The following is a 24,406-nucleotide window of genomic DNA, read 5'->3' on the forward strand; positions in this document are numbered from 1 at the left end:
TCAGTCTCTGTTAAAATACAGTGTTTATCTTGCAACTGACCTTTTGTGTTGTCTAAGGACAATAGCTCAGGAATTCTAGATCTGTAATCAGATATACCCTGAGTAGAGTTTGCTGTTGTAGGCAATAAATTTGAGGCTTAGAAATGTATAGATCTCTGGGGCTTCAGCTCCTAATACTTGGGAGGATCTACGCTATACAAATATCCAGTGCTCATTGTCACTTTAATTTGTAGCAGAGCAATTGGAGTATATTAAAAATGTTAAAAAGGACTTGAGATGCCAACTCAAGTTCAACCTGAGAATGTGAAGTTGTCAACTTTGCATCCTGGTTTCTCCACCAACTTAAAAAATGTAGCTGACAAAACAATATCAATATCTTCACAATCACCAAGTGCTGATACCAGGTAGATGGACAGGTGCTCAATAAGTACTTGCTTAATGCATACATGAATATAAGGAAAAGAAAGAAAAAAATAGTATTTGGTAGGTTTCTCCAAAAGAGAAGTTCCAAATGTGAACTTTGTTTTGCCTGAATGCTTGGTAATGTTTCTTAAATTTTGAAATAATAATACATTTTCTTCTCTGGGGTTAAATAATACTTGTTAGAAAATTTGTGGAGATGACAGATGGGCACAAAAGAAGAAATGGAAAGGCTTTGGGGTGAGCACTGTGCTGCTTTATTACTCCAGAAAGCTCTCACTTCTATAGGGTGTAAGAATGCCATTTCCCCACATCTTACCAGCATTGAGTGTTTTAACATTTTAAATCTGTCAATTTTATGGACAAATTATTACTTCGATGCATCATCTTCAATTCTAGAAACCCCTTAACATTTTTTTGTCTTCATTTTATTCTGTGGGATATATAATTGGTGTTTTGATAAATCTCTATTATCAGAATCTCTTTTGTATTTGGGGGGAATTTTGCAATGTTATGAGTCTTAGTGGCGCTCACCTCCCACTAGAGAAATAACACTTCCAAAGCTGTCTGACAGTGAGAATACAGGTGTGTTCCCAGGTTTTGCTCATAGGACACCCTCATTTCAGAGTTGAGGTGAGCTGTAGAAAGACTGAGTTCCTGGGGAGCAAAAGTGATAGTGCTGGTCACGGCATCTAGTGTCTATTGATGGGTATGTCTGCAGTGCAGACTGCACTGACCAGGACTCAGCAGTGGCAGCAGGGATGTCCTCAGTGGAAGAGTTCTCTGCTGTGACGCTAGCATTAAACCTAGCTTTGTATTGCTGAACCTGGATCTTCAGCTTCCACAACCATTCTGTGAGCTAGATAATATTTTTTAATGAGCATCGTCTTTGCTCCAGTAAGCCAATGTAGGTTTCTGTTACTTGCAACTTAAGACATTAATGGATAAATAAATAAGTAGTACTAGGCCTGGTTGCTTCTAATGTGCTGGACAGTTCAATGCAAAAGAATAAGCTCGGGCCGGGCACAGTGGCTCACGCCTGTAGTCCCAGCACTTTGGGAGGCTGAGGCGGGTGGGTCACAAGGTCAGGAGATTGAGACCATCCTGGCTAACATGGTGAAACCCCGTCTCTACTAAAAATACCAAAAATTGTCTGCATGTGGTGGCGGGCACCTGCAGTCCTAGCTACTCGGGGGGCTGAGGCAGGAGAATGGCGTGAACCTGGGAGGCGGAGGTTGCAGTGAGCTGAGATTGCGCCACTGCACTCCAGCCTGGGTGACAGTGCAAGACTCCGTATCCAAAAAAAAGAACAAGCTCGAAGTCCTAAATTCTTGGCTTAGATAGAGACTTTCTATAATAGTATCAAAAGAATATCTTCTCTCTTGCAGGCACAAAGCTGAAGAAATTAAAAGTAAATTAAGACTTGAATCCCAAGGTTGCTGAGCTACCAAGTCAGTTGAATTTACAGCCAGGTGTGAAAGTGTATTGATTGAGAGAGGAGAACCTCAGAACTGGGGTAGAGATATGGGGAAGGAACAGAGTATGATGAGATCCCAGCCTCATGAGTCTCATTTGTTGGCTGGAGCAGCCTTCTTGCCTTGATTGAGAGAGGAGAACCTCAGAACTGGGGTAGAGATATGGGGAAGGAACAGAGTGTGATGAGATCCCAGCCTCATGAGTCTCATTTGTTGGCTGGAGCAGCCTTCTTGCCTGTCTTACTCGAAAACCAGAATGACCCCCTTTGCAAAGGGAATTCCATCCTCCTTATTGCCCATTCTCAACATCATGCACCATCCCCAGATCCCTATCTTAAAGACAGATCTCAGCATGCCTTGGAATACCAACTGCAAAGTCAAAACTGCAAGATGTTGATAATTTTTATTTGCAAAAATCTGCTAAATGGATTCTGAAGGCAAATGAACAAGGAAAGAGTATAATTTTAAATTTGGCTGAATTTGTTGATATGGATTAACTTAGCACAGATTCTGGATTCAATATGGTAGCCTCAAGTGAGTGAGTGTGCTAGATGCCACACTAGGCATTCAACTCCTCAGGAAGTTAGAAACGTTGGAATGGATTTATCATCTTTGCCTAACTGTACCACGTTCTCTAAGAGGATTCAGAAGATAATCTCTTCAGTTATTTAGAAATACAGGAATGAGAGTGTTCCAGGTCTTGGAAGAGTGCTAAAGTGGCCATTCTCTGTAAGCTAATGATGCTGGTGAGAGATACAGCAAGGTTCCATGATTTCAGGGAGTTTACTGGATCCCAGGGTGGCAGAGGCTAAGTGGCAGCTCCAAACCATTAGAGACAAGGTGGTTATGGTTATTGTAATATGCATCATAGCTGGTGGGATAATGGTTTGATCAACTTTAATATTTGGAAGTAGCTAGATTTATAATAGATTGTTAGCCCAATTAGGTTCTACTCAATAAGAGTAACAGAAATTGCATACTTGATAAATCAAGGCCTGACTTGAATTACCACAATGGTCACGACCTCTCAACAAAGTCCCAAATCTATAAAAGTTTATAGTTCCAGACTTCTTTAAATAAAGGGGAAGTCAAATACCCTTGAGAGAAAGAGTAAGCTACAATAACATCTCAATTAGTGGCTATACATCTTCTTATCCTTTTACAAAGTGACCTAAGCCATTTACCTGAGTAAATGGGAACTTGGTGGGGAGAAGTGAAATGTTTAGACCTTTCAGAAAGTGTTAGACATTAGCTCTGGGCTAACACTAAGTCCTGGTGACTCAGAACACACTGTGGTTCTTCTGTGGTTCTGAGTATGGGTTTTATGGAATTCAGGTGATGGAGCTCTAACTCATATCTGTCTCATTGTAGGCCCAGTGGGACCTTGAATACATACTGTATTTCTTTAATTCATGAATGTACCATTGGAATATATATAATCAACAATGATGGAACCTCATACTGGCTTCTCACCTATTATACTAGAAAGGACTAAATGGAAAGAAACTTCTGGAATTCCTCTCAATACCAAGAGTAAATGAAAAGAAATACCACATCCCTGGGGGAACCATAGTGACAAATGTCATAAGAAGCCACTTGAAAGAGGTGGAGAAACTGATTCCTGTTGCTTCCTGACATAACTCTCTACTATACTTGGAGAATTCTGGTAGAGTATTATAAGCTTAACAGGTGATAACTTCCCTTAAATCAGGTGTTCCAAATGTGGTGTCTTTACTGAAGCAAATGAACATAGCCTTTACTGATCTTGCAAATCTTGTTTTCTCTATCACAATAAATTTAGAACATTAGTAGCATTTAGCTTATACTTGGCATGGATAGCAATATACTTTTACCACTTTGCCTCAGAGTTATGTAAATTCTCTGACCTCAAGCCATGATGTAATCTCTAGGGAACTTGATCATCTCATTATCCCAAAAGATATCAGACTAGTCCAGGACATCAATGACACTATGCTGATATGATCAGGAGAATAGAAGCAGTAGACACTCTAGATGCTCTGGCAACACACATGCGTGCTAGAGAATGAGAGATGTATTCCTGAAAATACAAGGATATAGTTGCTATAGGGGTTTCTGAGGGTTCATTGGTTTGGAACATTTCACAATATATGCTGCAGTTTGAATCCTCTACCACTAACAAAGAAACAGCACCTGATGGGTCTATTTTCATTCTGAAGGCAGCATATCCCACATTGGGCTATGCTGCTTGAAGCCACTCACTAGATATAGCCAGTGCTGTCAGGGCCTCACCCATAACCCCTCGCTACTTCAAAATTGCAACTTCCAGAACTGAAATTCTTTTTCCTGAGGGATTTCTCTGACTGCCAGAACATACCTTATTGCTTATTACTCTAAGTGTCTTGACATATTGTGATGCTGTATGAAGACTGTATTAAGTCTCATTAGGAGAAGCATAGTAAAAGCCCTGGGGTTTGAGATTGAAGCCATGGTCTCTTAGTTAAGCAATTAGTTTATTGAGAAACAGCTTTCCCCTTGCTTCAAGGGTCTTACAGAGACTAAATGCTTAACCATGACCTACTAGATAACTATTCAATCTGAGCTGCCCATGATACATGTCACAGGAGTCACTTAGCCACGTATTTGGGTATACTAAACTGCAATGGGTTTTCAAGTAGAGGTGGTTGTATTAGTCCGTTTTTACACTGCTGATAAAGACATACCTGAGACTGGGTGATTTACAGAAGAAAGGTTTAATGGACTTACAGTTCCACATGGCTGGGGAGACCTCACCATCATGGCAGAAGGCAAGGAGGAGTAAGTCATGTCTTACACAGATGGCAGCAGGCAAAAGAGAACTTGTGCAGAGAAACTCTCCCTTATGAAACGATCAGATCTCGTGAGACTTAGTCACTAAAATGAGAAGTGCAAGGGGAAGACCTGCCCCCATGATTCAATTACCCCTTACTGGGTCCCTCCTGCAACAGTGGGAATTCAGGATGACATTTGGGTGGGGATACAGCCAAATCATATGAGTGCCATATATGGCATCTACTTCAAGGAGATTTTTCTCAACTCACACTTGTGTTTTCAAGGGAGGTTCCTACGATTAAGAGGAAAAGTGGACACTTAATTACCCCTGATTTTGCATAAATTAGCATCAACTCAAAGAGGACTATTTTAGCATTATAAATACATTCAGTGGTAGCCTGGCCTCAACTTGTAAACTTTACCTTAACCACCATTGTCAACTGCCATTAATGAATGCTCAACTTGCTAGCTGTAGCCCCCAATATGGTACCATGCGAAATGGGGACCATCTAGAACCTAACTAATTATCAGTAGAGATCATCAAGGAGCAAAAGTAATTTTGAATTTGAATTTGCATTTGTATTCCTTACCTGCCATGCTTTAGCCAGCCTACCATTCTTAGATTGATTGAAGGCTTTACTTCCCATGATGGTGTCCCACAGCACATAGTTTCTAAACATAGTTTCTCTACATTGAAAGAAGTAAGGCAGCAGATATAACACAAAAGATTCATGCAGTCTCCCAGAAGCTGCAGTGGAGTCTGTGAAATAAAATTGTAGTTTTCTAACCTCTGTAGCTTAGGAAAACATATATGAAATGGTAGGAATGGATACTAAGGACGGATCAACCATTTCCTACAATTTATGCAATCATCCAGAATGGTAGAAAGGCCTATTGATGACTCTGTTAGAGCTTCAGATTAGAGACTACCTTGTGAAGTTGGGGTGCTGTCCTGTGGGACATGATGTGTGCTTTGAACTAGTGGTCAGCATGTGATCCTGTGTCAGTCATACAACGAATGTATAAGTTTGGAAGCCGAGAGAGAAAAAGGCAATAGTATCTCTCACAAGTACAGCTAATGACCCACTCACAAAAGTTACTTTCTGTATTAGTCAGAGTTCAGTGCAGGAGACAAAAAATCACTTCAGGTATTTTAGGCAGAAAGGGCTTTCATGCAGGTAACTAGATGCTTATGAAATCATTGGAGACCAGGTGCAGTGGCTCATGCATGCAATCCCAGCACTTTGGGAGGCTGAGGTGGGAGGGTTGCTTGAGCCCAGAATGAGACCAGCCTGGACAACACAGAGAGACCCATCTCTACAAAAACAAACAAACAAACAAAAAAAACAAATTAGCTGGGTGTGATGGCATGTACTTGTGGTCCCAGCTACTCAGCATTCTGAGGTGGGAGGATTGCTTGAGCCTGGGAGGTCAAGGCTGCAGTGAGCCATGATCATGCCACTACACTGCTGCCTGGGTTATAGAGCAAGACCCTGTCTCAAAAAAAAAAAAAAAAAAAAGATACTGGAGAAGTAAGAATCAGTCATTTCAAGAATAGTTAAGTTCAAGAAAACCCCATGTAGATAAAATTCTGGAGTCAGGTAGTTGAAATAAAGAAATGGTTGGAATGGTGAATGCCTAGCAATTATATTTGGGACATTTCCCATCTCTGAAACCCTGTGATCTGCTACTTTAGAGGCTTAATACCCAAAGGAAGATGGTTTCCATCAGGGAACAGCAGTGATTGCATTGAATGAGAGGGTGAACCAACCCACCTAGCTATCGCAGACTTCTCGTGCCATTGGCCAAATCTGTGAAAAAGGATGTTCTGGGTTGGCATGGGAGATTGTTCTGGTCAATAAGGTTACTGCTATGTAATAGCAACAAGGTGTATGGAACCCAAGGGATGTTTTGGGATGCCACCTTGTACTGCTCCAGTGATTAAAATTTAATGGAAGAACACATCAATATCTCAAACCCCTCAGGAATGAAGGCAGGTCGTCATATTGGGTAGATAAACCTGGTCAGCTGAGTAGTAGAATGAAATTGAAGAGAACGTGGAAGGAAAAGAGTGGAGGGACAAAGCCCCCACTACAGCCTCACATCCATCTGCAGATGACTGTAGCATCGGCCCATATTTTCCTACCTGCTATGTCTCATGTTTGTTTATATATCTTAACACATTTTATTCTCTTTTCCTGTTTCTTTTCTCTACTGTCTGACACTGTGTATGTTAGGGATTAACTTTACAGCTGAGTCTGTAGATAATAGAATATTGAAGAGTGAGAGTACCAGAGAAGATCTTGGACTTGTAGCTGGAGGCATCAACTGAAAGGCCTTTAGTTTTTTCATCATTGGAGGAAGGAAGGAAGGAATGCTTTTATTATTATTTATTTATTTTTATTTTTATTTTTTTGAGACGAAGTCTCGCTCTGTTGCCCAGGCTGGAGTACAATGGCACAGTCTTGGCTCACTGCAACCCGTCTCCTGGGTTCAAACAATTCTCCTGCCTCAACCTCCTGAGTAGCTGGTATTACAGGTGTACACCACCACGCCCTGCTAATTTTTGTATTTTTAGTAGAGACGTGGTTTTGCCATGTTGGCCAGCTGATTTCAAAGTCCTGACCTCAGGTGATCTGCCCGCCTTGACCTTCCAAAGTGCTGGGATTACAGGAGTGAGCCACCACGCCACCCGGCCAGGAATGCTTTTAGATTAGATAAGGATGGTTGTATTATGTTAGGTAAGAGCTTTATTTTGGGAGGTGGGGAGAAAAAGTATGAGGAAGAAAAATGTTTGTTGATGTGAACCAGTCAAAGGGTGGTCTTTCAGTGAGCACTTGTCATCTTTTTTGACCACCCAGTGTCTGGGTCTCCTTCCTATGTTTTGTGTTCTCTCTCATCTTACTGAGTCTCATTGCAGGCGGTGTCTACCTCTTGCTGAAAATGCCACTTATTTGTTTTCCTACCAGATCACCTTTTGCCCTCTTGCAGCTGGAGTACAAGTGGGCATCATCTAGAGTCCAGGGGTTACCCCCACAGTCACAGGAAGGCACATTCTCAAGGTCATCTCCTTGGTAGGGGCAGTGGCTGCATGAAGACTGTGTTCCTGGAACGGCAGTGCTGGTGCGTTAGTGAGAATATCCTGCGTTCCCTGCTTGTATTCTTTAGTGCTTAGCAGTGACAGTAGTGCTCTCTCTCCACTGGCTCTGTGGTGTGATTTGGGGTCTTTTTGTCTGTATTGCCCAAGTTCTCTGCATTACCTATTATCCTTGTTCATTTTTCATCAGCCATGGTTGGCTTCTGTTGTTTCCCACTAGGAAAACCAACCTATTCAATGATGTAATGGAAGGAACACTGGACTTGCAGGCAGGAGCCTGGGTTGGAGACAGGAGCTGTCACTTAGTGGCCATGTGACATGGGGCATATGATTTAACCTCTCTGAGTTGCGGCTTTCTTATCTGTAAAATGGGGACAACGTTCCCCATCTCAACTGTTCAGCATAAAGATTAAATGAGCTAATATGTGTGAAGGTTCTTAGATCTGTGCTTGTCGCATCCTGTTTTTATTGTTTTTGTTTTAAATAAGCAGCACAATGGGAATATTCAGTGTTTGAGCACACAGTAACTGTGCTTTTATCATAGCATAGGACTGTTTCGTATTATTTTTATTAAAATGTCCTGGAAAAGAATATGTTGTCTTGCTTGTTCCTGGGAGTACATAAAGTTACGGAGTTGTAATTGGCAATTCTGAGTACAAGCGTTCTTTACTTATTGTTTAAGCACTTCCATAGCATATAGTTCAGATTTCTAAGGGTAATCCTGGGAATTGCAGAGTAGCAAGATACACTTTTATATCTGATCACTGTTAGAAAGTTTAATAAACTCAGCGATTATATTAATAAACATGCCATTTGTGGTGAAAGGCAGCTTGTTTATTTTTTCAATCAAATTATTCTTACAAAGGAATGTTAGATATAGAGGGTATACGTAGTAATTAAATGAATACCTATATACTCATCATTCAAATGAAGCCTCTTGTGTAACTCTCCCCAAATTCTTTCCCTGCCTTCCCTCTAGCGGTATGCGTAAAAAATGTCTGGAATTACGTACAACAAAGTGATAGCAGAGGCAGGAATGATGGGGTGTTTTCGCTTTCTTCATTTCTTTGTAGTTTGGATTTTTTAGGAGTATACTTTTTTTTTTCCATTTAGGAAAAACAATACATTTACAAATGAAAATGACCAACCATGTTAATTACATTGCAGCAATAGAAATTAACTAATGAATTGGAAAACACAAACACAGTAGACTTGCTATATACAGTCATGTGTTGCCTAACAATGGGAATATTCTCTGAGAAGTGCCTCACTAGGTGATTTTGGTGTACTGTGAACATCACAGGGTGTTCTTACACAAAGCTAGATGGTACAGCCTACTACAATCCTAGGCCATGTGGTCTAGCCTGTTGCTCCTGGGCTACAAACCTGTACCGCATGTTACTGTACTGAGTGCTGTAGATGATTGTAACACAAAGATAATATTAGTGTATCTAAATGTAGCTAAACATAGAAAAGGTTATATTCCAACCTAAGACATCACGAGGTGATAGGAGTTCTTCAGCTCCATTATAATCTTTTTTTGTTTGTTTGTTTTTCAGACAGGGTCTCTGTTGCCAAGGCTGGAGTACAGTGGCACAGTCTCGGTTCACTGTAATCTCTGTCTCTTGGGTTCAGGCGATCCTCCTGCCTCAGCCTCCCAAGTAGCTGGGATTACAGGCATGTGGCACCACTCTTGGCTCATTTTTGTATTTTTAGTAGAGATGGGGTTTCACCATGTTGGCTGGGCTAGTCTTGAACTCCCGACCTCAAGTAATCCACCTGCCTTGGCCTTGCAAAGTAATGGGATTACAGGCATGAGCCAAAGTGCCCAAACTCCATTATAATCTTATGGAACCACCATAAGACATCTGTCCTTGACCAAAATGTCATAATGTGGCTCATGACTAAATACATTAAATTTCAGGAGCACATTAGCAACAAGTATTTAGACAATGAATAGTTTTACTGGCTTAACTACTCTGTGATTTGTAGTAATTAAAAAGATGTACCCTTGAGTCAGTGGAGGTGGTATCAAACCCAGGTCCAACACTTACTAGCTGTGAGGCCTTGAGCAAACCATGTAAACTTTTGTGCCTCAGTTTCCTTACCTTTAAAATGTGGATAGTTATGGAATCAAGCTTGTAACATGGCTGTGAAGATTAGATGGATAATTACTTAGAACAGTGGTATATAATTAGGATGTATGTATATACAAGAAATGGAATTCTGGGAAATGTAGTTCAGTCTCACCAAACCAACACATTGCAAAGCCGTCCTATTCTTCTAATTGCTCTTTTAAGAACTCTTATGCATGGAGAATTCTTCCTGGCCTCTGATTCACTCATTTTGTTTTTGTAAGTTTTATTCTGCCCTTCACTGCCATTATTAAACACCCTCATTCTTTTTTTTATTTCACAGAATTCATTTTTGTTCTTAGATGATGGTGGCTTGTCCTTCTCTTCCCCCTCCTTTTTCCTTTTTTTCTATTCTACTCTTTCTTCAGTGATGAAATATCCTCTTTCATCTCAGTGAGACTTGAAGTTAAATGTTCTTTATTGTTTCCTGCATTAACACGAGGTAAATTTTCCTTATTGCCTGATACTAACAAATTAAGATCTGCATCTAGTGGGTTGCCAAAAGTAACTACGATACAGACCTTTATGTACTACCCATGGAGATTCTAATTTGAAAGTTCCAGGGAAAGACGTGCAAATGTTACTTTTTACAATAGGTACCCAATACTTTGATACTATTTGTATAGACCAGTGTTTGGGAACTTCTGATGCAGGTCGTTTAGTATTTATCGCTAGCGTAGGCTCATGTTGGTTTTAGTGGTATTTTTTTCTTTTCATTTTTTTTCTTGTTAGAGTGTTCTCCAAGCATATCAGTGGTGCATTATTGGCAGGTCTTCCTTTCTCCATCCACAGATAGTAGATAGCAGCTGACCACCAAGTATTAATATTTCCCCTGTAAGTATAGAGGTTGATTGTGATGGGCTAGCACATGGGGTTCTTTAAAATTATACCATATGCATTAAATATATGCACACACTTACATAATTTTTGGATTTGAATATTTTAGGCCATTTCTTTTGAGTCTTTAATGTCTAATAAGCTAACAATTTAGGCTATGAATTTGCCTCTGGGCATAGCTTTAGGTGCAGCTTAAGCATTGCTGTGGTGGTATGATCATTGTGATTAGTTCCTAAATAATCTGAGAATTTCTATTAGGAGGTCTAAAAAAGTGTTGAAATTGCTGAAGGTTTTTGTTTTGTTCTATTTGGTTTTGCTTATGCTTAAATGTTCATTATACTGTGGACAGAAAATGAAAAATACTTCCTGTGTAATTTTTACTGTTTGGAATTTAGTCAGTATTTCTTTATAGGTAATGTAGCAAAATAATGTTAAATTCCATTGTTATTAAAATGTTTGATTTGTGTGAAGGTATTATTACATTTTGACTAATGTGTCACATTTATACCCTGGTGTTTCTTATGTTTATTAATTTTTCCTTCTTTTAAATTTATTTTTCTATTTCAGGGCAATGTTTTTCCATGTATAAGTGTTAATGACTATTATAGCATTATATATATTGTACCTTTTGTGAACATAATACTTTCTTTATTCATTGAATACTTTTGGCCTTGTTTTTTGCTTTTACTGACATAGGAACTATTACTCTCTTTTGGTCTATGTTGGTCTGCCATATCTTTTTCTGTCCTTCTACTTTTCAACTTTTCTGTGTCACTTTGTAAGTGCTTAGGTAAATTGTATTTTTTCTTTAAATGTAATCTAGGAATTTTTGTCTGAGTGTTTAACTTATTTATATGTATTATTATGATAGATAGCTTAATCTATATTACTTTGATTTCTTTTGGAGCTTTTTAGAATATATTTTCACTGTTTCCTATCTTTTGAATCATGACTTATATACTCATTTTAATTTTCATCAGCATTTTTTTCAGGTGGAGTTTCGCAATATATTCTATATATTTTCTATAAGTGGTGACCATGCTTTTTCCCAAAGCATTTATTACTGTATATATATTTTTAATTTTCAAAGCTGACCAAAATAATAGCTTAAACAAAACAGTAGTTGGCAGCATTCTCTGGGTTAATGAGTAAGGAAAGGAACCTTTTTCCATCTTGACTCTTGCCAGTTACTGTAGGAGCCAGCCAGAAAAAACTACACCTATTCCTGCAGCTGAGAATTGAGGCAGAAAACAATTTGAGATTTTGTGCAGACTTGTATATAGGACTTATTACGCCTTTTAACATATAACAATATACTATTTTAAGACCATAATGTATCTGCTGCCAGAATTGCCATCCTATGTTACTTTGTTTACTGTAATTGAGTAAAAGTGTAATGTACCTAGAAAAGATTCAGGGAAGAAAAATGAAAATAATTAAAAGCAGTTGAGAAACTTCAATGTAAAGGCAAACTTTAAAATAATAGGTTGGTAGTTCCACTCACAGAACAGAACTCTGGATCGAAGAAAGCCACATTATATACATTTTTAATTGTTTATAACATAATGAATTCCCTTTTTAAAACACTGTTAATTTATATATATAGAAGAATCATTACATGCATCTCTTTGACTCCTATAAAAATTGGATATAGCTATTATTGCTCCTTCAACCAGAGAGATGAAGATGAGCTGAGATCATTTTCTTATTGTGTTTTTGCTTTGAATCAGGCCCTGGCTAAATACTTCACTTGGCTTTAGAAATAATAGAAATTATTCATATTTTCACCAAAACTATGCCCATCCCATCCTTTGAGTTGAATTCACTTCATACAGTTTTGAAATTGTTTTTCTTAAATGCTCAAAGCCCACATTTCTGTTTTGGAGATAGTATGAAATAGCACAAAATAAAGATACAGAAAAAGAGAAAATTGAAAAGAACTACTGAAAAGCAAGTAAGAAATGAAGAACTGATTAGTTAGTGGTAGGTCAGTTGAACAGTTCAGTGTGGCTTGTGGGAACCATATGGGGTGATTGTCACTTTACTAGGATCTTTCAATAAACCAAATAAGTGATATGGCTTACCTTCTGGTGTTGGTAAGCAAAAATGTCTGATACCAGAATGCACGTGCATTGCAGGACCATAATATATCTTGATATTTTGCATATAGGTGATGACCCAGTGAAAGGTTCTGTACTTTATTGTTTTCAACTCTGAAAAGGATATTTTGTAAGAGGTCATCAAAAATAAAATGTTTAATATATTATGTCAAGAATTTTTGTTAATAGTCCAATATTTGTAGCTATAGGGCAATATTACTAAATAGATGTTTTGTGTTAAGTGGTATAAATAAAGTTCTTATTCCCTAATACCAGTAGGTGAAGATCATCTGATAAATGGCTCTTCAAAGTATATCTCAAATCAGAAATGACCTAAGAAATTCCGATTGTTGGTAAATTAATTTAAAAAGAACTTAATGGAAAGGGGCTTCAAGATGGCTGAGTAGAGCCGCCTGGCATTTGCCTCCTCCACAAAAAAGGACCAAAACAGTGAGTAGATCATCACACATCAATTAGAACATCTAAGAGAGAACACTGGAATTTAGCAGGGAAGTGACAGTGAAGAAATGAGGTGCAGAAGGAAGTGAGGTAGCCAGTCTGGCTGGGATAGACTAGGAGCCAGGAGAAGCTCTGCGGTACAGCGAAAGGATAAGTGAGAGATCATCAGCTGTCCACATTCTCACTGCAGACTTCTGCAATCCTAGCTGTGGGAGAGCCCCTCGGCCCTTGAGGATCCCGAGGCTAGTAGAGGGAGCTGCCTGATGCCCATGTGAGAGCATCATTCCAGAGGGAGAGTTTGTTCCAAGTCCCACACCCACCCTGAGACCAAAGCAGCTATAGCATGTTGCCTTTTGAGAGTCCAGCCCACACCAGACCACATCCTGTTCTGTGGCCCAACAGCCCCTGTATCTCCATATCTCTGAATCCCTGCTGACATCCCCACTGTACCTACCCAGAGTGCTACAGCATCATGATACCAGGTAGACCCCATGGTGTGGCTGGGTCCCCAGCATTCTGGCCCATACAATGCCTTACAGCCGATAAAACAGGCAGTGAAGCTCACAGGGGACACGGCCCCTTGGATAAAGGTGGCCAAAGGCAGCTACCTGCCTGGGGCTGCTCTACTGACAGAACCCATCCCACCCTCGGCCGCAGGGCAGCTGCATACCTGCACATGCCTCCAGTGGGCCTGGAGACTGGTCTGATGAATACTGTTCCAAGGCTGAGGAGAGGCCCACACTGCACACTATTACTGGTACCTGAGCATGCCAGCTGGGGGCCTTGGAATTGACTCACCCTGGCTGCTGCTCCTAATCCATGCATCCACTATCAGCAGGCCCAGCCCACGTGCTGCCAATGCCTGAGCATGCTAGCCACAGGCCTGGAGATTGGGCCATCTTGCCTGCTGCTTCAGGCATACACACACCACATCAGGGGCATGGATAGCAGGCCTAACCTGCCTGCCACTGGTACCTGAGGATGCCATCTGCGGACATGGGTATTGACCTGCCTTGCTTTCCACTTCTGATATGTGACCTCACCACTGGGGAGCCTAATGAAGATCCAGCCTGCCTGCCACCAGCATCCAAGAATACTGTCCAGGGGCCTGAGGATTGCCCTATCTTGCCCACCACAGCCTGTGCTAATGTACACCATCGGGGCGGGATGGGGGTGGGGCTGAGGATAGGTCTTCCCTTATTGGTACCGCCCTTGCCAGTGACCAAGTGAGCCATTTAGGAACCTTGGGATTGACTTGCCCTGCCTGCTACTTCTGGTGTATGCATGTGTCATCATCACATGTCTGACAACAGGCCCAGTCTGCTTGCTTCTGGTACCCAAATGTACCATCCAGGGGTCTGGGGATCAACCTGCCACCATTGGTGCCTGCACATTCCTCCCAGGGGCCTGTGGATGGGCCCACCTAGCCTGCCACTACCACCACTCCCAGCATCCACCCACCCTCCCACACCACTTCGGAGTCTGAGGACTGCCCTACCCAGCCTGCCCATGCCACTGCTAGAGCCCACATGTGCCCCTGGAAGCCTGAGGGTTGGCTTGACAACACTACTGCCATTACTCATGCCACATACACTGCTCAAGGGCCCAAGGACACACCCACCTGCCATGACCCACCACTGCTACTGTCAGCACCCAAGCAGGCCACTTGGAGGCCCAAGAATCAGCCCACCTAGACCTGCTGATCTTAATGCCTGTGTATGCCACCTGGGGCCAAAGGATGGGTATGGTCAGCCCACCACTGCCACCAATGGGGCCTGAAAACTGTCCTACCTGGCATCTCCATTCTCAGCAAAGCCTCACCACGGCCTCCACTAACAGCTACAAACCTGAGCAACTGAAAAACTCAGAGATATCAGTGCTGCTGATTGCAGCAGGAGAAATCATATGGATACTACACTACTACATGCACCCAGAATCAAAGTGGGAATTCCCTACCTAGCCAACACTGTCGATAAATTGATAGGAAAAAAGTCTTTTCCTATGTGAGCCAATCCAAAATACTGGAAGAAGCAACTATTACACTAGACGTACATGTATTAATGTAAAGACAGAAGAAATGTGAAGAAGAAAGGAAATATGACACCTCCAAAGGAAAAAAAAAACTTCTCCAACAGATTCCAATGAAAAATCTATGAAATGCCTGAATAATTCAAAATAATGATTTAAGAAAACTCAGATATAACACAGATTAACAATACAAAGAAATCAGAAAAAAAATCATGATCTGAATGAAAAGTGCAACAAAGAGATAGATATCATAAAAAATCAAACAGAAATCCTAAAACTGAAGAATTCAATGAACTAAATAAAAATACAGTCAGACTTCAACAGTAGACTACACCAAGCAGAAGAAAGAATGTACAGACTTGAAGACAGGTCTTTTGAAATAACCCAGTCAAACAAACAAAAGCCTATATGACATGGGAAGCCATAAATCAACCAACTGTTTGAATTTTGAGTGTTCCAAAAGGAGAAAGGTGAAAGCATAGAAAATTGATTTAATTAAATACTAGCTGAAAATTTCTCAAGTCTTGCAAGAAATATAGACATCCAGATACAGGATGCTCAAAGATCCCTAAATAGATTCCACCCAAAAAAGTCTTCTCCAAGGCACACTATAGTCAAACTGTCAAAAGTCAAGACAAAGAGAAAATTCTATAAATGGTAAGAGTAAAGCATCAAGTCACATGTAAGAGAGCCCTCATCAGACAATGGGTTTCTCAGTAGAAACCTTACAGCCCAGGAGAGAATGGGATGATATAGTATAAGTGCTGAAAGGAAAAAACCAAAAAACCAAAAAACAAACTCCGTCAATCAAGAATACTATACCCAGCAAAGCTATCCTTCAAAAATGATGGAGAAATAAAATCATTTTCAAATAAGCAAAAACTGAGAAAATTCATCACCACCAGACCAGCCCTACCAGTAATGCTTAAGGGAGTCCTACATCTGTAAGTGAAAGGACAACACCTACCATCATGAAAACACATGAAAGTATAAAACTTGTTGGGTGTGGTGGCTCACACCTGTAATCCCAGCACTTTGGGAGGCTGAAGCAAAAGGATCACTTGAGGCCAGGAGTTTGACACCAGAATGGCCAACATGGCAAAATCCCGTCTCTACTAAGAATACAAAAATTAGCCAGGCATGGTGGCGAACACCTGTAATCCCAGCTAGTTGGGTGGCTGAGGTACAAGAATCACTTTAACCTGGGAGGCGGAGGTTGCAGTGAGCTGAGATTGCACCACTGCACTCCAGCCTGGGCAACAGAGTAAGACTCTGTTTCAAAAAAAATTATAAACTCACTGGTAGAGCAGACACACAAATGACAGAAAGGACTCAAATGTTAATGCTGCAGAAAACCAACTAAACCAAAATGATAAGAAAAAGGATATACAAAGCAATTAAAAAAATAACAAAATGACAGAAATAAGTTCTCACCTACCAGTAATGGACTTGAATGTAAATGGATTAAATTCCCCACTTAAAAGATACAGATTGGCCATATGGGTTAAAAACCATTATCTATTTATATGTTGCCTACAAGAAACTTTCTTCACCCGTAAAGACACGTAAGACTGAATGTTGAAGGGATGGAAAAAGATGTACTACACAAACAGAAACCAAAAGTGAGCAGGAGTAGCTATACTTATATAAGATAAAGCAGACTTTACATCAAAACCAGTAAAGAAAGGCAAAGTCATTAAAATGAAGGGATCAATTCAGCAAGAAGATATAACAACTGTAAATAAATATTCATCCTGCCCTGGAGCTACAGATATATAAAGCAAATATCATTAGATCTACAGAAAGAGATTGACTTCTCTACATTTGTAGTTGGTTACTGCACCCTACTTTGAGCACTGGATAGATATTCTAGACAGAAAATCAACAAACATCAGACTTAAACTGCAGTGTAGACCAAATGGATCTAAGAGACATTTATAGAACATTTAATCCAACAGCTGCAGAATACATATTCTTATCAGCACATGGAACAGTCTCCAGGATAGAACATATGTTAGACCACTAAACAAGTCAAAAAATAAAAAAAAGAAATCATATCAAATATGTTCTCAGACCACAATGGAATAAAACTATAAATCAATAACAAAAGGAACTTGGGAAACTGTAAAAATACATGAATAGTAAACAGTATGCTCCTGAATGTGACCATTGGCTCAATGAAGAAATTAAGAAGGAAATAAAAATGCCTTGAAACAATTAAAAATGGAAACACAAAATAGCCAAACCTGTGAGATAAAGAAAAAAAAATACTAAGAATGCTCATAGCAATAAATGCCTGTATCAAAAAAGTAGGAAGATTGCAAATAAAAAACCTAATCATGTACCTTGAGAAACTAGAAAAGCAAGAATAAACCAAACCCAAAATTAGAAGGAAAGAAATAATAAAAATCAGAGCAGGCCTGTAATTTTCTTAGAAACTTAAAAAGAATTATTATAACAAAATGAACAGTTGGTTTTCTTAAAAAATAAAATTATAAATTACTAGCTAGATTAACCAGGAAAAAGAGAGAAGACCCAAATCAGAAATGAAATGAAAAAAGAGACATTACAACTGATACCTCAGAAATGCAAAAGATCATCAGACACTATTATAAGTTACAATATGCTAACAAACTGGAAAACCTAGAAGAAACAGATAAATTCCTGGACACATAACATCTACCAAGATTGAACCATAAAGAAATAGAAAACCTAATCAGAACAATAATGAATAATGAGATTAAATCAGTAATTTAAAAAAACCTCCCAATAAATAAAAGCCCAGGACCAGATGGCTTTACTGTCTAGTTCTACCAAAGTTATCAAGAACTAACACCAATTCTTCTCAAACTAGTCCAAAAAATTTAAAATGAGGGAATTCTTCCTAACTTGTTCTGCAAAGCCAGCATTACACTGATAACAAAACCAGAAAGGGACACAACCACAACAACTAAAAACTAGAGGCCAATATCCCTTATAAATATAGATGCAAAATTCCTCAGCAAAATGCTGGCAAACTGAATCCAACAACATACTAAAAAGATAATATACCATGGTCAAGTGGGATTCATCCAGGGATGCAAGGATAGTTCAATATATGTAAATCAATAAATGTGATACATCAACAGAGTGAAGGACAAAAACCACAAGATCATCTCAACATATATGGAAAAAGCATTTCATAAAATTTAACATCCCTTCATGGTAAAAACTGTCAACAAGTTAGGCGTGGAAGAAATATACCTCAACTTAATAAAGGCCATAAATGACAAACCCATGGCTAACATTCTGAATGGGTAAAAGCTGAAACCCTTTCTTCCATGAGTTCATAGAGGAAAAAGACAAGGATGCCCACTTTCACCACTTCTATTCCACATAGTACTAGAAGTTCTAGCCAGAATAATCAGGCAAAAGAAAGAAAACATGCAAATTGAAAAAGAGGAGGTCAGATTGTCCCTCTTTACAGATGATATGATCCTACCTATAGAAAGACCTAGACACCATCAAAATATTGTTAGAACTAATACATTCAGTAAAGTTGCAGGATACAACATCAAAGTATGAAAGTTGGTAGTGTTTGTACCAATAATGAACAGTCAAAAAATGTAACCAATAATGAACAGCCAAAAAATCCAGAAGGCAATCCCATTTACAATAGCTACAAAAAAATAATATAGCTAAGAATAAATGTCACCATGAAGATGAAAGGCCATTACAAGGAAAACTACAAAACACTGATGAAAGAAATGTAAGAGAACATAGACAAATGAAAAAACATCCCATATTCATGGATCAGAAAACTTAACGTTATTAAAATGACCATAAAACAAAGCAATCTACTGATTAAATGCAATCCTTAGCAAAATACCAATGACTTTCTTCACAGATACAGAAAAGACAATTATAGAATTAATATGGAATCGCAAGAGCCCAAAAGAGCCCAAACAGCTAAAGCAGTACTGAACAAAAAGAACAAAGCTAGAGGTGTCACACTACCTGACCACAAAATAGACTACAAACTATAGCAACCAAAACAGACAGACACAAAGGCCAGTGGAACAGCACAGGGAACCTAGAAACAAATCCAATTGAATTTATAGCCAACTGAGTTTTGACAAAGGTACCAAGAACATACATTGGGGAAAGGAAACGCCCTTCCATAAATGATGCTGGGAAAACTGGAAATCAATATGCAGAAGAATGAACTAGATCCCTGTTTCTCACCATAGACAAAAGTTAACTCAAAATGAATTAAAGACTTAAATGTAAGACTCAAAACTATAAAACTACTAGAGGAAAACATAGGGGAAATGCTCTAGGGCGTTTGTCTAGGCAAAGATTTTATGGCTAAGATCCCAAAAGCATAGGCAATAAAAACTTAAATAGACAAATGGGACTATATTACACTAAAAAGCTTCTGCACAGCAAAGGAAATAATCAACAGAATGAAGAAATAACCTGTTGAATGGGAGAAAATATTTGCAAAAATATTCATCTGACAAGAGACTAATATTTAGAATATACAATTAACTCAAAAGCAAAATCCCAAATAATCTCATTAAAAAGTGGGCAAAGGATTTAAATGGACATATCTCAAAAGAAGACATACAAATAGCCAAGTATATAGAAAAATACTCAACATCACTAATCATGAGGGAAATGCAAGTCAAAACCACAATGAGATAATCCTCTCACTCCAATTAGAATAGCTATTATTAGAAAGACAAAAACTGGCAAGGATGTGGAGAAAAGGGAACTCTTATACACTGTTGGTGGGAATGTAAATTATTATGGAAAATAAAATAGCTCTAAAAATAGAGCTCCATACATTTCAGCAATCCTACTACTGGGTATTTATCCAAAGGAAAGAAAATCAGTGAACCAAAGGGATACTTGCACCCCATGTTCATTGCAGGACTATTCACAATAGCCAAGATATGAAATCAACCTAAATGTCTATCAGCAGATGAGTGAATAAAGAAAATGTGGTATATCTGCACAGTGGAATACTATTCGGCCATAAAAAGTATGAAATCCTGTCATTTGCAGCAACATGGCTGTAATTGGAAGTCATTACGTTATGTAAAATAAGAGGCACAGAAAAATAAATAACATGTTCTCATTCATGTCTGAGCTAAAGTTGATCTTATGAAGGTAGAGAGTAGAATGATAGCAGGGGCTGGGAAGGGTGTGTGTGGGGTGGGGGGTGGGAGATAAACAGAGGTTGTTTAATGGGTACAAACATAAGATTACATAGAAGAAATAAGTCTAGTGTTTGATAGCCCAGTTGAGTCACTATAGTTAATATATATCTTAAAATTAACAATGTATATTTAAAATAGATCTACAAGAGGAGGTCTGAAATATTCACACCACACAGAAATGGTAAATGTTCACGATGATGAATATCCTAAATACTCTCATTTGATCATTATACATATTTTATGCATGTATTGAAATATCACATGCATCCCATAAATATGTACAAATATGTATTAAAATTTTAAGGCATCATTTTAATTAAAACACAATTATATGCAATATTTTAATATTACTGTGATGAAAACCATTTATAAAGCCTGCTCAGCATTAATTTTTCATATTTTAGATACAAGCATAGAAGCCAAATTTGGAACTACTAGAGCCTCTTGGGAATGTAGCCCAATGGGAGGAAAGCAGACATATGGAAGAGAGTTTTAGGATATTTATGCTTCTTCACAAACAACACATGTTTCCAGATTTAAAAAGGTCTGAGTATGTCTGTGTATTTTTTTTGGCGTCCTCAACATTTCTCTAGCAATTGATGAGTTACATAGTTTCCTTCTCTAGTTTTCTATTCGAAAGGGTATAGCATGAAGATGGGATGTTGGTTCTCAGATATTCATATTGTCAGTCTGTGAAGGAAACAATCACATAGCAGACAGCTTTGATACCCATTCTCACTTTCTGACTATCTGTATGTAAGGACCTATATATGTTATATGGTGGCTGGCCATGGTGTTTGCAGTAAATACACTGTGTTTATTGTTGTTAGTCATAAGTCAAGCCAATCATTTCCACAGAGCTCAAACAATAACTATTAAGTGGCCCATATGATTTTTTAAAATAAATTGAATTGTGATTTTTCTGAGAAGCAGAAAATACTCTGGGTAACAAGGGATACCTGTTTCTGAAAAAAAGTTGGGAGACGACAAGGGAGGGTTTTCAAGCATCAAAATGAATGTGGATTTGAAGTAAATGAAAAGAGGGAAAACCGAAATGACTGCAAGTGTTTTGAATGTCTGAGAGCATGCGCACTTAATTTATGTTCCATTGTTTGTGACATAGCACATGATATCACTCAGTACTGGTTTCTGGAGGAGCACCTCAGTGTATCCAATGCTAACTAGAGTGTGATGGACTGTGCCAAAAGCTTAAAGAGAAACACATGATCCCTGCATTGTTCCAGTATCTAATTAGATACTGAGTAGTGGGAGAATGTTGAATATTAAGAGCAAGAAAAAAAATCTGGCATGTCTTTGGTTGAAATTCAATCCCCTCGTTTCCCCCCTACATTCTCTGCAGCAGTCTGAAATTTTTTCAAGCACTTTTTTTTAAGGATACAGTGAATTTTATCACAATTTTGTCAATCAAAACCACATGTGCTTGCTCCGTTGATGACAGAATAACAAAATCCTATTTGTTAAGACCAAAACTCAGGTAGTAAATAACTGGGATGCAATGTGAAATCTCATGTTCTTTAAAAAGAAACAATGTTGCCTAAAAATTTGGAGAGTAAAATGAACTTTTTGAAGGGGAAATCATACGAAGTTACACTGGTGGCTCAGTAACTTCTCCCCCTATCAGACCAAATCTATTTTTGTCCCAAAACCATCACACTCAGCAAGCATCCTCCTTCAAACTACCCAGCACAAGAAGAAGAATGCTCTTGAAGTCCATGCAAACTTAGTGATGTAGACTAAACTTTCCAAGTGTGGATTACAGTCATGACCATGTTACAGAGCAGGGACCAGCAAACTACTGACTACGGGCCAAATTTGGACCAGTGCCTATTTTTGTGAATAAAGTTTTATTGGAACACAGCCATGCCCCTTCATTGACATGTCATCTTTAGTTGTCTTCATGAAACGATTGCAGAATGGGGTGGTTGCAAAAGAGACTGAGGGGCCCACAGTTTCTTTGTTATCTTAACTTTTACAGACATAGTTTACTAACTCCTCTTTTAGATGATCAAGATTATTCAGACAAAATGCAATCATAATAACTGGCCCTTGGGAAACAAGGATTAAGAAGAATTGTGGTAACTTAAGAAACATTTCCTTCTGATTCTTGGGCCACGGCATTGTTTTGATTTTAGTGGTATAAGGAAGACTAATCCTGTGTACGTGACAAAGGTCATCGGCAGTCACTCAAAGACCTCTATTCTATATTACTGAAATTATTTGCTCTTGGAGTTGGCTTTGGCCAGTAGCCAGGACTTCTCTGTCTAGCCTCTTACCCACATCCTAGTTCTGAAAGGGCCTGGCTACAACCTAAATGCATAGTAGCTGCTTTAAAGAGGGTGGAAGCTTCAAGTTCCTCCTTTGACATCATCATTGTGGAATGGTTTGTCCTAGCATTCATATTCCAGGATAGTTAAGGACTAATCATAGCCTTGCTTTTGGAAAGTGATGAATGTTTGGATGTCATTTTGTCTGTTTTTATTTTTAGCTTTGGAACCCGGTTGATTTTCAGAATGCTATCAATTTTAGTACGATTGCGCAAACAGAACCAAAGAAATGTAATCGTATCTTGAACAAGATCTTTGATCACTTAATTGATGAATTAAAGACTCTCAAAGGCTGTGCACCAGGTGGAATGCTTCAGATGTACCGGTAATTTTAGAAGTGCTTTGTTATTAGTTCCTTATTTCCAGCCGTCCTGCAAAAGGTATTTCGAAATGTATATTAAAGTCAAAACCAAGCTGCCTCTCTTCCCCAACAGCTACAGAGCTCCAGGGAACTTTTCTAGGAAGTCAATGTCAGGATTTGGAAAGGTTAATACGTCTCTAGGTGATAGGAACCAGGTTGTGTCCATTTGAACTGAAAGAATGAAAGGAGGAGGAGGACAAAAATGAGACACTAGAAAAAAGTACAGCCTCCATAACCAGAGAAAATAACCATGAAATGTATAAGGCCTGTGGGCCTTTGCTTAAAAGAAATCAGGCTGGGGGCAGTTAAGAATTTTAATGATAATATGAAAGGTCTCTACTGTGATTAGATATTTTCAGGTGATGAATGCTCCCCTGCCATCTATCACATCATTGTTGGTGAGTGTGGAGATGGTAATAATTTCAGCAGACTGGTTTGCTTTTGTGTTTTGCTTATCTCACAAAGCTGAGATGGCAAGTCGATTTCTCAGCAGCCTCTTCCAGCTCTAGCTTGTTTCCATATCTGAATCAGAGAACATCTTTTGAATTTACCCCTGTCACTCAGAAAATAAGCTGAATCTGTGTGTCCAGCCTGGATACTGGGGAATCTTGGTGCCTTTGTGCTTTGCAGCACGGAGAAAGAAGGGGAAACATGGATGGGATGAGCCATCCATGTGTCTTGGAGGCAGATCATAGAAACAGAGTTCTTCATTGTACACATACCCATGGCTAAGATATTGAAATACTTTATTCATATCTTAAAGTTTAATTGAGGACGTTTCACCTGACTTCAGCGAGGCAGCATAAAGAGCGCTGATTTTTGAGCCAGAGACTTGTGTTGGTGCTGGTATTTTATTCAGAATCCTTCTTTAATTTGTGATTTGCTGGTATCTTAGTCCATTGGGGCTGCTATAACAAAATGCCATAAACTGGGTAGCTTCTAAACCATGGAAGCTTATTTCTTAGGGTTCTGGAAGCTGAGGATCCAAGATCAAGGCAGATTCGGTGTCTAGTGAGGGTCTGCTTCCTCATAGGTGGTGCCATCCTGCTCTGTCCTCACCTGGTAGAAAGGGTGAGCGGTTTCTATCAGGCCTCTTTTATGAGGGCACTAATTCCATTCATGAGGGCTGCCCCTCATGACCTAATCACCTCCCAGA

The 24,406-nt window shown here is 39.1% G+C and overlaps 1 long non-coding RNA gene across 1 annotated transcript in view; it reads left to right on the forward strand.

Moving 5' to 3' along the window:
• LOC103783442 (uncharacterized) overlaps nucleotides 1-23,214 on the forward strand; it is a 217,095-nt gene extending 193,881 nt beyond the window's left edge. Inside the window, exons 5-8 of the long non-coding RNA XR_008621477.2 lie at nucleotides 3,267-3,561; nucleotides 13,130-13,303; nucleotides 20,949-21,088; nucleotides 23,051-23,214. This is a non-coding gene — a long non-coding RNA (uncharacterized LOC103783442). The remainder of the gene's footprint in view (nucleotides 1-3,266; nucleotides 3,562-13,129; nucleotides 13,304-20,948; nucleotides 21,089-23,050) is intronic.
• The last annotated feature ends 1,192 nt before the right edge of the window (nucleotides 23,215-24,406 follow it).

The sequence above is a fragment of the Pan paniscus genome, chromosome 18 (genome assembly GCF_029289425.2).
Source record: "Pan paniscus chromosome 18, NHGRI_mPanPan1-v2.0_pri, whole genome shotgun sequence".
Classification (NCBI taxonomy): domain Eukaryota; kingdom Metazoa; phylum Chordata; class Mammalia; order Primates; family Hominidae; genus Pan; species Pan paniscus.